Raw genomic sequence first — 13,916 nt, 5'->3', positions numbered from 1 at the left:
AAATGAAATAGTTTAGCCAATTTTAATTTCCCCAGAAGCACTGATTTTACTTTCCAATGGAATAAAATACTATCTTAAAATATATTAGACAAGCAAGCATAATTAGTAGCAATTATTTCTTCAAATTTGTTAATAGGAGGAAAAATTCAGTCAGAATTGATGACAGTTTTTAGTATATATTTATAATACATATATATATATATATACACACACACACATATACTTATGGATGAGATGGTTGGATGGCATCACAGACTCAATGGACATGAGTTTGAGCAAACTGGGAGATAGTGAAGAACAGGAAAGCCTGGCATACTGCAGTTCATGGGGTTGCAAAGAGTTGGACATGACTGAATAACTGAACAAAAACAATACTTACAGTATTTTATGATTTTGTTTAAATTACATCCTTGGAAATGAGAATCAAAGAAAGCATTACTTTGCCTATTAGAATTTTCAAGTTCAACAAATACTGAAAGAATATACTGCAGAGAATCAAAAATAAAATCCCTACTTTCAAAGAGCTTGAAATCTAAACAAGGGAAATGACAAGTACAAAAAAATAACCATAATGACAGGCAGAAATTGGTAAGCCAATTTTAAATAGGACAGAACCCTATGAGGTTTCCATATAGGGAGAAACCACATTCTACTGTGTGGAAATCAGGGAAGGTATCGAGGTAGATGGATTTGGGCTTTTAATCTAGTACAAGATTAATATTCAGTTCAGTTCAGCTCAGTCGTTCAGTCATGTCCGATTCTTTGTGACCCCAATGGCACCCCACTCCAGTACTTTTGCCTGGAAAATCCATGGACAGAGGAGCCTGGTAGGCTGCAGTCCATGGGTCGCAAAGAGTCGGACACGACTGAGCGACTTCACTTTCACTTTTCACTTTCATGCATTGGAGAAGGAAATGGCAACCCACTCCAGTGTTCTTGCCTGGAGAATCCCAGGGACGGGGGAGCCTGGTGGGCTGCCGTCTCTGGTGTCGCACAGAGTCGGACACGACTGAAGCGACTTAGCAGCAGCAGCAGCAGACTGCAGCACATCAGGCCTCCCTGTCTGTCACCAACTCCTGGGGTTTACTCAAACTTATGTTCATTGAGTCAGTGATGCCATCCAACCATCTCATTCTCTGTCATCCCCTTCTCCTCCTGCCTTCAGTCTTTCCCAACATCAGGGTCTTTTCAAATGAGTCAGTTCTTCGTATCAGGTAGCCAAAGTATTAGAATTTCAGCTTCAACATTAGTCCTTCCAATGAACACTCAGGACTGATCTCCTTTAGGATGGACAGGTTGGATCTCCTTGCTGTCCAAGGGACTCTCAAGAGTCTTCTCCAACACCACAGTTCAAAAGCATCAATTCTTCAGCACTCAGCTTTCTTTAGTCCAACTCTCACATCCATACATGACTACTAGAAAACCATAGCCTTGACTAGACGAACCTTTGTTGGCAAAGTAATATCTCTGCTTTTTAATATGCTGTCTAGGTTGGTCATAACTTTTCTTCCAAGGAATAAGTGTCTTTTAATTTCATGGCTGCAGTCACCATCTGCAGTGATTTTGGAGCCCCCAAAAATAAAGTCTGCCACTCTTTCTACTGTCTTCCCATCTATTTGCCATGAAGTGATGGCACCGGATGCCATGATCTTAGTTTCCTGAATGTTGAGCTTTAAGCCAACTTTTTCACTCTTTCACTTTCTTCAAGAGGCTCTTTATTTATTTATTTATAATATTCTACTCTTTATTTATTTATTTTTATTTTTTAAAATTTATTTATTTTAATTGGAGGCTAATTACTTTACAATATTGTATTGGTTTTGCCATACATCAACATGAATCCACCACAGGTGTACACATGTTCCCAATCCTGAACCTCCCTCCCCATACCATCCCTCTGGGTCATCCCAGTGCACCAGCCCCAAGCATCCTGTATCTTGCATCGAACCTTGACTACTGATTCATTTCTTATATGATATTATACATATTTCAATGCCATTCTTTTTAGTTCTTCTTCACTTTCTGCCATAAGGGTGGTGTCATCTGCATATCTGAGCTTATTGATATTTCCCCCGGCAATCTTGATTCCTGCTTGTGCTTCTTCCAGCCCAGCATTTCTCATGATGTACTCTGCATATAAGTTAAATAAGCAGGGTGACAATATATAGTCTTGACATACTCCTTTTCCTATTTGGAACCAGTCTGTTGTTCCATGTCCAGTTCTAGCTGTTGCTTCCTGACCTGCATACAGATTTCTCAAGAGGCAGGTCAGATGGTCCAGTATTCCTGTCTCTTTAAGAATTTTCCACAGTTTGTTGTGATCCACACAGTCAAACGCTTTGGCATGGTCAATAAAGCAGAAGAAGATGTTTTTCTGGAACTCTCTTGCTTTTTTGATGATCCAGCAGATGTTGGCAATTTGATCTCTGGTTCTTCTGCCCTTTCTAAAACCAGCTTGAACATCTGGAAATTCACAGTTCACATTAACATTATGAGGGATCAATGCACTGTTTTATATAAACATATTGCAGGGATCCTAATACTTATCATATACTACTTATTCCATGATGTATTTTCTTATTGTCATTAGTGAGTATGATTTCTGTGCATTTGAGCAGTGTATAGAGTGCAGGAATAGAGATATGAAAGAGAAGGCTTTTGGTCTCAGAACATGAAGCCACTTGATTGGTGGTTTTATTAAATAGTGAACTCGAATTGAAGGTTTTTTGAAAAAATCTAAAGGGACATAATCAGGACTAATCTGGAAACACTGCTTATGAAGGGGAAATATATGGAAGATGAACTGGAAGCAGAGAAATGAGTGCAATGATTCAGGCAAACAGCCCTCTGCTTAGGTACTAAAATTGAGAAAAGAGTGAAGGAGTTAGGCAAATGGTATTACAAAGTAGAAATGACAAGTAGAGCAATTATTGAGTGGTGGAGGGAAAGGGACAACAAGAAAAATCAACTCTAGTTTTCAAGCCTGAGTGAAAAGTAAATCATCATGCTATATACTAAGATAAGCACTAGAGGGAAGAAAGCCAGTTCATGCAAAGCCAACAATGAGTTCAAGTTTAGTGATTATGTTTGACAGGTTGGCGAGACTTCCAGGTGCATGTTTGAAAAGTAAGTTGGAAATGTGGGACATGAGTTACCCAAGGCAGAGGTGAGAGTTAATAACCAGGCCATCATGGACAATGGGCAATAAGGCGTGAGCATTGGGCAATCCTGAAGCAATGGGCTTCCCTGATAGCTCAGTTGGTAAAGAATCCACCTGCAATGCAGGAGACCCCAGTTCGATTCCTGGGTCGGGAAGATCAGCTGGAGAAGGGATGGCTACCCCCTCCAATATTCTTGAGCTTCCCTTGTGGCTCAGCAGGTAAAGTATCTACCTGCAATACGGGAGACCTGGATTTGATCCCTTGATTGGGAAGGTCCCCTGGAGAAGGGAAAGGCTACCCACTCCAGTATTCTGGCCTGGAAAATTCCATGGACTGTATAGTCTATGGGTATAGGACATGACTTAGTGACTTTCACTTTCACTGGGCAATCAGGGCTTTCTAGGTGGCTGTAGTCATAAAGACCTCACCTGTCAATGCAAGAGACATGAAAGACGTGAGTTTGATCCCTGGATTGGCAAGATCCCTGGGAGGAGGACATGGCAACTCACTCCAGTACTCTTGTCTGGAGAACTCCGTGGACAGAGGAGCCTGTTGTACTACAGTCCAAAGGGTCACAAAGAGTCCAGACACGACTACAGTGACTCAGCATGCACGCACTGGACAATCAGAAGAGCTGATGATTTTAAGTAGCTGGGATTAGTGAACACCATGGAAGGTATACCCTGCCTGAATAGAAATGTAATTGAATTCACCCCAGGAGAAAGGATTCAAGAAAGAGGGTTGGGAGGAAGCTTTGAGGGAATATTTATGTAAGAAACTATTAGAAGTGAGTCCAGGCAGGAAATGCTTGGAAGAGGAGGAAATAAAATTCCACAGACCTGTTGTTGTTGTTGTTTAGTCACTCAGTCATGTCTGACTGTTTGCAGCCCTGCGGACTGTGGCCTGCCAAACTCCTCTGTCCATGGGATTCTCCAGGCAAAAATACTGAAGTGGGTTGCCATTTCCTTCTCCAAGGGATCTTCCTGAGCCAGGGATCAAACCCGCATCTCCTATACTGTTGGCAGATTCTTTACCGCCCCAAGCATCCAGCATCGTGCATCGAACCTGGACTGGCAACTTGTTTCATACATGATATTTTACATGTTTCAATGCCATTCTCCCAAATCTTCCCACCCTTTTAGAAAATATTTTCCAAATAGTTTTTTAGAAAATGTTTTCTAAATAGTTTTTTAGAAAATGTTTTCTAAATAGTTTCTAAGCTATTTTCTAGTTTATGTTCCACTCCTCTTCTTCTACTTATCTTGGGTAATCTGAATTTTTGTAGTACCTACCTTACAGACATCTTCACAGTTCTTTACTCAAAATGGCAGAAATAGTCTCAACTGCCATGCTGTACAGTGGATAGTTCTTCAGGGAATTAAGCTTATGCATTCTTCCCTTTAAAATATACCAAGTTCAGATAATCATCTCAGAAAGTAAGTTTCTCTTATGTTTATTTTTGTCTTTTTGTATTTATTTATCATAGTGTACACTATAGAGGTCCAGTCCTTTTGCCCACTGTCCATAATAGGCAATATACATCAGCATCAAAACCAAATAAACACATCTGCCGGGATAGAGTAGTTACTTCAGTTGGAGTGGGCAAAGGATCACCGAGGATTAGTATTGCCCTCAAATAACCTTTTACAGAGTTGAAGCTAGAAGACTACTCTGAATTCCCAGGTCTTTACTCTCTTTACTATGCTTGGCTCTGCTTTTCAGAAGACTATCAAAAGCATTTGGATTGATCTTGTATCATAGGAATCATATCTCTTTCAGCTACATAATGCCATCAGAATCATACATCGATATGGACTTTACTTGGAGTTCCAGATGCCTGAATGACGACTACACTGACATTAACACACTGCATCCTCAAGAGTCTAATGTCTACTAAGACACATTGCAAAGTTTTTAGTTGAGGCCAGCATTTTTCTGGTAGGCTCACAGAGCTTGAAGTGCAATCTTTCCGAGCCAGGCTTAGAGAATAAATATTTAAACATCTTTTTGCTTTCTTTGTACACCCACTGGCTTATTTATAGGATTATAAATGTCACATATACATATATTTACACCGAAGTGGGCATGTTCATGCTGTAGTTGATGTTTAGTGCATATACCTCCATAAAGCGCACCACCATAAAATGGAACTATAATGTCTTGCTGAATCACCATTTTCATATTCTGATTTGATGCCTGCATATACTGCTTGTAACAATACATTTTTTGATGTAATCCTAGACTGATGAGAAAGATGGTGTTTTGCAGAGAGTTCCACATGTTATGCAAATTAGAGAATTTTTTACTTGGAAGCCAATGGATGTCATTAATGTCATCTTACAGATACAGAAACTGAAGTCTTGAGAGTAGCTTGGGTTTCTGGCCCAACCTCAAGCTAACTGTGGCAGAATCAAGACTGGGACCCTATTTCACCCACTCTTGAGTCCAGTGCTCTATCAGTAAAAACTGGTTTTAAGCAGTGGGGTCATATGACTGAAGCAGCATTGAATTAGATACTGGAAAATAGTTTTTGGGACAAATGAGTCTGTGCTAATCCTTCTCAAAATGAACTTAGTTATTAAAACATCAAATCACTTTTACTATCATTCTAACAGTTAAATTTATTGAATATTTATTTTGTGCCAAAAATTCTAAGTCCTTTGCATAGATTGTCCCATTTAATCATCATAAAAATCCTAAGGGGTTATATTATTATTATAGAACAGAGGCCCAAAGGACTCAATTTCATAGGATAACACAGCTGGTGCTGAGGATCCAGGATTCAAACAGAAGATCATCTGTTTTAAAGGCACTTCCCTTAACTACTACAGTATAAAAACACTAATAGGCATGTGCATTAAAAATTTCAAGTTTCCCATGAATTTCAGTATTTACAGAGATATTCCCATAGGAAAGATGCAGAAAAGATAATATGGAGCCACAAAATAGCATGGGGGTAAAATTAAATGTTTCCATGTTCATGAGATAGCTTTGCTATAAGGATTAAAGAATTTTCCATCATTTAAACACACTAGGTCTGTTAGACTCCACTCTTGACTGCTTACCTACAATTGAAAAAAGAAAGAAAATAGAACCATAGAGCTAAGGATTGGACAGGCACACAAACAGCCAGGGAATAAGGTCTAAAGTCTTTGGTTCTGTAGTTTAGTGGTTGGTATGCTTGCTTCACAAAAGTTATATCTCCTGTCTCTAACTGCTAGAAAATATCTCATTCCTCTGCCTCAATGCCTTTCTTTCTTTTGTTCTTTCTTTCTCTTTCAAGACATGTTCAAACAACTGTGCAGTCCCTCTAAACATCTCCATCTACCCCTAGACCTGCCACATGGTACCAGAAAAAATAATAATTTTCACCTCCTCTCTTTTCACATAGCATGCCACTTGTCCTTCTGTTACACAATACACAGCACACCAGATTTTTATTGGCTTATACATTTTTCTCACCAGGTGAATATAAACTCTTCAAATATAGGAACATGTCTTATTCAACTCTGATATTCAGTTCCTAGCAGAGTACTTTCTACAGAGCAGTTGTTCATTTTAAGGTTTTTTTGGATGAGTTAATTAAGTAGAATTATTTTGTATTTACCAGAACAGAATCACTTCCCCATTATTATTACTACAACCTCTTAATTTCTTTGGTAAAACATTTATACCTGCCTTTAATCCATGCTCCATCAATACTCCAGACATATGTATGTAACCTAAGTCCAAGCCAGTCTGAAGGATTTGCAGAGTGATTGGCTCATAAGTGAGCACATGACCCAAGTCTGTCCAAAGTGAATCAGGACTTTCTAGGGAGCTTCCATGGGGAGGTGTGCTTCCAATACAGCTCTCTACAGCTTTACATCTATTACTCAAGCGGGAAGGATACAGAGCTGAGAAACAGAAACAGTTCTCTGTCACTGGCAATGTCATTGTCATTTGAGTTCCTGGACTCAGTCATTTCTGAATCTATCACAACAATCCTAGATTTCCTCAATTTTAAAATTAAAGTTCATTTTAATTTAAGTTAAATGTTCTATCATTTTTAAAAGCAAAACACACACACACACACAAAACCACAAATCTATATTCCATATAACACAATTAACTTATTCAGAATATGTCAGCATCATGCAAGTTGAAGAAAAGAACAACAGGAGACATATAGTCTTAAATAGTTGTTCTATCAATAGTTAATGTTTTCTAAGCTAAAAAAGTTACATGCTAAAAAAAAAAAAAGAGTAAAGGAAAGATGAGCAAAACAAAACAACAGGCTTTATCTAATAAAAATTTCTTACTCTAGGGTCTTAAGTCATTAACATCATTAATCCATCATTACTGTGCTCCATCATTACTAAGGGTTTCATTACTCTGTGATCCCTTCATAGCCTTGGCATCCATCTGGAGCCATCATTCTTAGTGTCTAACAACCATTTTTGGTTGTGACATGTAAAGTGCCAGCTAACAGTCTCAGAAGTCTCAAAAGTAAAGGCTCCCTACATAGACATGTCCATTGGGCATTTTCATTGGTGAAATGGCTTGTTAGTAAGATTCAGGGCAGATTCGGCATAATAACAATTTTTAAGTTAGCTATAACTTCTTTTCTTCTGCTACTTCCTGGTCACATTGAAAGTGGGCCTTATTACTGCTCTTTGTACAAGTTTCCTAGTGCTACAAACTGGGTGAATTAAAACAATAGAAATGTATTGTCTCACAGTTATGAAATCTAGATAGAAGTCCAAAAAATCAAGGTGTTGGCAGAATTGATTCTCTCTGAGGGGTATGAGGAAAAAATTGTTCCACATCACTCTCCTAGCTTCTGGTGGTTTGCTGTCAATATATAGGTGTCCCATAAAAGCTGATATCTGCTTTTATATTCACATAGTTTTCTTCTGTATGAATCTGTATCAAATTTCCCCTTTTATAAGGATAGCATTTGTACTGGATTAGTAGCCCACCCTATTCCAGAATGTCTTAATCCTAACTAATTATACCTACAACAACCATATTTTCAAATAAGGTTTTATTCTGAAGGTACTAAGGGCCAGAACTTCAACATATCCATTTGGGGGGAGTGGAAACAATACAACTATAAAATTCTGGCCTCAGAAATATTCTCATCTTCAAGACAAAAACTTACAAACCATTATATCTAATAATAACAGTTTATTAAAACTAGTTTTGGAATCCAGGTCTATTAAGATAATTTTGACAAAGTTTTTAAAAAGAATTTAAATAAATCCAATGACAAGTATTATGAAAGTTACAGCTGAGACATCCTGATTACAACAGAACGCACACCCACACTCACGTGGTTTCAGAAACCTTAAAATTAGAACTTACTGGCTCAGCTAACACTGCCTGAATTGGTTTCACCTGTGGAAAGTTTTTGGCCCCTGATTTGATTTTAATTTGCAATTCGAAAGTGCTAAGTCTGAGGTATGAAGATTGCCTTATTTTCCAATTTCTAAGTTCAACTGAGACTTGAATGACTTTTAGAAATTATTTCTGAAAACATGAATAGAAACAAAGCTACATCCATTAAACATAGGTATCCTAGCCAGAAAAGTCATACAGACACATACACACACAAGGTTTTATATTTAATAGATGAAGAACATGGGAAGATTTATCAGATAGAGTATGGTAACAGATTCTGCAGCTGGAGTTATTGAAGTGAAATAAGAAAATTAATATTTGACATGAGGGTCTGTAGCTTCCGTTTTTTATACATTTTTGCTTCTATTTTATAAGATAAGAAGTTTGATTAAAGCAAGGGAAATTGTGATCCAACTCAAAGAGATCTTTCTTGATGAGGACCTGAGATGACTTATGATCTTTCCCGGACAACTTCCCAAAAAAGAAAACATTGGTCAGGGGAATTTAAAGTAAGGAGCTGGGTCAGCTGGTTTTTCCTTCCTTCTGTAATCCTCTGTTATAAAATGATTAGGATTTCCAATATTAGATGTTTCTACCTCCAATTCACTGATGTTAAGAAAACTGCTTTAAGAAGTAAACAGATTCAAATTGCTTCATAAAACTACTTGGGTTTATATTCCACTAAACAGGGTGATTTGCCGAACACCAGACTGAAATGGTTTTCATTACCAGGTGGAAATAACATCAATGAAAATCTCAGACACTCAGACCAAGCACTTCCCACCACGGTTCTTAACCTGAGCGGGCAGAGAGAGTTAGACATTGGCCTCACTTTCGTTTAGCTACATATGTGTAACTCTGAGCAACATGAACCACACAAATATTGTGAGAATTAAAACTAGTATTTTCCTATTAAAATTCTTGACAATGGCATCATTAACTATTGTTACTATAAAACTATCTTTTACTATAGTTTATAAAAAAGTTTAAGAAAGAGAAAAACAGAAAGAGATCACAGAGACATTACTTTAACATTTACCAAGCAGAATATATCTGAGAGCACTCTGCTGACAATGATGAAGAATCAAAGATAAATAAAACCTAATCCCTGAATGTTATAGTATAAAAGGGAAATAGTCTGATTTCCTCCTTTCCTTCTGTTGTGATGAAGGAGGCACTTCCCTGAAATACATTAATTTTAAGTGACTCATTCAAAAGTTTTAGCAAGTGAATACAATCATGAAATCAAAATCCCAACAAAATATATATCATTTCCGTCATCTCAGGAAAGTTCCCCATGCCCCCTTCTTAGTCAATCTGTTCCCTGTCATTCTTAGAGGCAAAGCCTGTTCTTATTATTTTTCATCACGATTAATTTCGCTTGCTTCAGAATTTCAGATAAATTAAGTCATTTAGCACGTACTCTTTTGGGTAAGTCTTTTACTCAGCATATTGTTTTGAGATTCATGGTGTTTGAATGTATCAGTTCCTTTCTTCTCAATGCTGAAACTGAATATATAAATACCAGTTTTGCTTAAGCATGGGTACATGTGTATGTGTGTTTGTGTTTAAATCACTTTCCTGCTGATGGATTCCCAGACTGTTTTCAATTTTTAGCTATTGTGAACAAAGATGCTGTGAATACTTCTCTTTTTGTGTCTTTTTGTGGAACATATTATCATTTCTCTTGGGTAAATATCTAGAAGCAGAATTGATGGAAATAGTAGATGTTTGTTCAGTCTTTTACGAAACCAAGCTTTTTTTCCCAAAGTGGTGGTGGTAACATTTTATTCTCACACTGATAATGTATGAGAGTTCTAGTTACTCCAACTGCTCATCAGCATTTAGAGTTCTTCGTCTTTTAAAACTACTCATTCTGGCTGGTGTGTATAATGTCTCCGTGGTTTAATTTACTTTTCCCTGATAACTAATAATGCTGACTACATTTTTGTGCACAAAATGGCAACTCACATATTCATACACTTTGCCTCCTTTTAATTCAGTTATCTACTTATTCCTGTGTTTTAGAGACTCTTTCTATTTTCTGGATATACGTGTCTCATCAGGTATGTGTTTTGTCGGTATTTTCCCCAATCTGTGACTTACTTTTTAATTTTCTTAACAGTGTTCCTATATTTTCAAATATTTGGAAATTTCCTAGATAACTCATTGTCATTGACTTCTAGTTTAATTCTATGGTTTTTAGATAATATAGTCACTGGGCTTTCAGTGAATGTGCCGTGTGCATTTGAATGTATATCCTGAACTTTTTGAGAGTAATGTTCTAAATATGTTACTTGAATCAGAGTCTTTCATAGTCTTATTCAGATCTTCTTGCCTTTACTAGTTCTTTTGACTTTTTTTCAGTTACTGAGAGGGAGTGTTAATCTCTAAATGTATTTATCTGTTTCTCCCTTTAATTCAGTCAAATTTTGCTTCACCTATTTTGATGCTCTGTATAGGTATTAGGATTTTTATATGTTGCCAACGAACTGACCCTTTTATAATTGAAAACACTCTCGCTTCATGGATAGTAATGCACTACTATAAGGAGGTTTACTTTATCTTATAGTAATATACCTAGTCTAGCCATCTTGTAATTAGTGTCTGCAAGGTCTATCTTTTTCCTTTTTTTTTTTTTTTTCACTTTCAACTGACCTGTGTCTTCATATTCAATATGCAATTCTTATAGAAAACACAAATCCAGTATTCTTTTTTTAATTTAGCCAGATAATCTATGTCTTTAATGGGCATGTTTAATCCATCAACATTTAATGTAATTATGATATGGTTGGATTTAGGCCAACTGTTTTTCTATTCATTTTCTGCATGTCCCATCTTTTATTATTCCCCCCGTCCCTTCTTTTTTTCCTTCTTTTGATTTGAATACCTCCTAAAATTCTATCTCAATTTCTCTATTGGCTTTTTAGCTATTCCTCTTTTCATTATTGGTTTTCAGTGTTTCCTCTAGACATTGAAATTTACATATTAAACATTCTACACTCTAACTAGAGTTAATATTGTGCTAGTTTATGTAAAATGAAAGATCCACAAATCGTATGACTGTATTTCCCATTTCTGTAAGTTGTCCTTTATATTATGTCTACGTTGGCTATACAGCCCACAATACAATACTATAATTTCAGTTTAAACAGTATCTGGATTTTGAGCTCTTAGGAGAAATATATTGTTTTTCTATGTACATATTTACTATTCAAAGTAATCTCCATTCTTTTCTGAACATCCAAGTCTCATCTAGGATTATTTGTCTTCAACCAGAACTTCAGTATTTTTTTTGTGCAGGTCTGCAGCTAATGAATATGTTTTTAAAAATATTGTTATTTCTCCTTCATTCTGGAGTGATATTTTTCTTGAATATAAATTTCTGAGTGACAGATTTTTCTTCTCTTAGAACTTTAAATGAATTATCTTCTGTCTTTTTAACACCATTGTTTCTGATGAGAATTTAGCAATAATTTGTCATTGTTCTCTTGTATATAATGCATCATTTTCTCTGTACTTTGAGATTTTTCTCTTCATCTTTGTTTTTCAGTAGTTCGACAGTAATGTGTCAAATGAAGTTTGTGTTTTATTCGTCCTTCTTGAGGTTTGCTAATGAGCTTTTAAAATAATTTAACTTCTGCCTTTATTCAAATTTTGGAAATTTTTTTTTTCTGTCCCATTTTCTCTCTCCTGTAGCCCTAACTCCACTCACCATCCCCAGACTCTGAAATCTCTACTCAATTATTTTAACCTAGCTAGTAAACTTGGAGTTTGTCTCATATGTGTATAGTTCATAGTTCACCAAATGATTGGAATTTATATGGACTACTGCATATAGCAAGGCTCAATAAATATTTTGAAATTAATAAATAAAGGAGACTAAATCACACATGAAGTCAGTTACATCTTAGTTCAACTTCCTCTTCTACACTTTGTTACTTGAGCCTGGGAATATCAGTCTTTCTATCTCAACTTCTCCACCTTCAAAAGAAGAGAATAAAAGCTATTTCTCAGGCTTGAGTTGGAGACTGGGTTAATTAGATAGTGTCTGGCACATCAACATATGAAAACTCTTATTATTCTAAGAATTATTGAGAAATTTTCATAAGAAGAGTATGTTGTCGAGGGGTTCAAAGGAGGCAGTAACAGTTTTCATATGGCTGTTGTTCAGTTGCTAAGTCCTGTCTGACTCTTTGAGACCCCATGGACTGCAGTACACCAGGCTTCCCTACCCTTCAGTATCTCCTGGAGTTTGCTCAGATTCAGGTTCATTGAGTCGGTGATGCTATCTAACCATCTCATCTTCTGCTACCCTCTTCTCCTTTTGCCTTCAATCTTTCCCAGCATCAGGGTCTTTTCCAATGCAGTGGCACTTTGTATCAGGGGGCCAAAGTATTGGAGCTTCAGCGTAGTCCTCCCAATGAATACTCAGGGTTGATTTCCTTTAGGATTGACTGATTGGATCTCCTTACTGTCCAAGAGACTCTCAAGAGTCTTCTCCAGCACCACAGTTTGAAAGCATCAATTCTTTGACACTCAGGCTTCTTTACGGTCCAAATTTCACATCTAAACCTGACTACTGGAAAAACCATAGCTTTGACTATATGGACCTTTGTCAGCAAAGTGACATCTCTGGGTTTTAATACACTATTTAGGTTTGTCATAGCTTTCCTTCCAAGGAGCAAGCATCTTTTAATTTCATGACTGCAGTCACTATCAGCAGTGATTTTGGAGCCCAGGAAAACAAAATCTGTCACTGCTTCTACTTTTTCACCATCAATTTGCCATGAAGTGATGGGACTGGATGCCATGATCTTAGTTTTTTGAACGTTGAACTTTAAGGCAGTTTTTTCACTCTCCTCTTTTACCCTCATCAAGAGGCTCTTTAGTTCCTCTTCACTTTCTGTCATTAGAGTGGTGTCATCTGTATATCTGAGGCTGTCGATATTTCTCCTGACAATCTTGAATCCGGCTTCTGATTTGGAGGGGAGACTTTTTGGAAGGATTTAGTATTTGAGATAGGCTTTGGTAAATGGAAATTAGGAGAAGTAAAAGACAACACACTCCAATATTCTTGCCTGGAGAATCCCGTGGACAGAGGGGCCTGAAGGGCTGCTGTCTATGGGGTCGCACAGAGTCTGACACAACTTAAGCGACTTAGCATGCATGCATGCATGAATTGAAGAAGGAAATGGCAACCCACAGCAGTATTCTTGCCTGGAGAATCCCATGGATAGAAGAGCCTGGTGGGCTGCTGTCTATGGGGTTGCACAGAGTTGGGCACGACTGAAGCAACTTAGCAGCAGCAGCAGCAGATGGAAATTATTTAATTAAAAATATTTATTTCCAGTTTTTCAAATATTTATACTT

General features: G+C 37.1%; 1 protein-coding gene across 2 annotated transcripts in view; it reads left to right on the top strand.

Annotated features, from left to right (window-relative positions):
• The window catches only part of GABRB2 (gamma-aminobutyric acid type A receptor subunit beta2), a 438,630-nt gene that overhangs the window by 97,132 nt on the left and 327,582 nt on the right, over positions 1-13,916 (top strand). The window lies entirely within an intron of this gene.

The sequence above is a fragment of the Bubalus kerabau genome, chromosome 1 (genome assembly GCF_029407905.1).
Source record: "Bubalus kerabau isolate K-KA32 ecotype Philippines breed swamp buffalo chromosome 1, PCC_UOA_SB_1v2, whole genome shotgun sequence".
NCBI classification, from domain to species: Eukaryota; Metazoa; Chordata; class Mammalia; order Artiodactyla; family Bovidae; genus Bubalus; species Bubalus kerabau.
The sequence above is the reverse complement of the archived record's forward strand: the minus strand, read 5'-3'. Positions and strand labels throughout refer to the sequence as shown.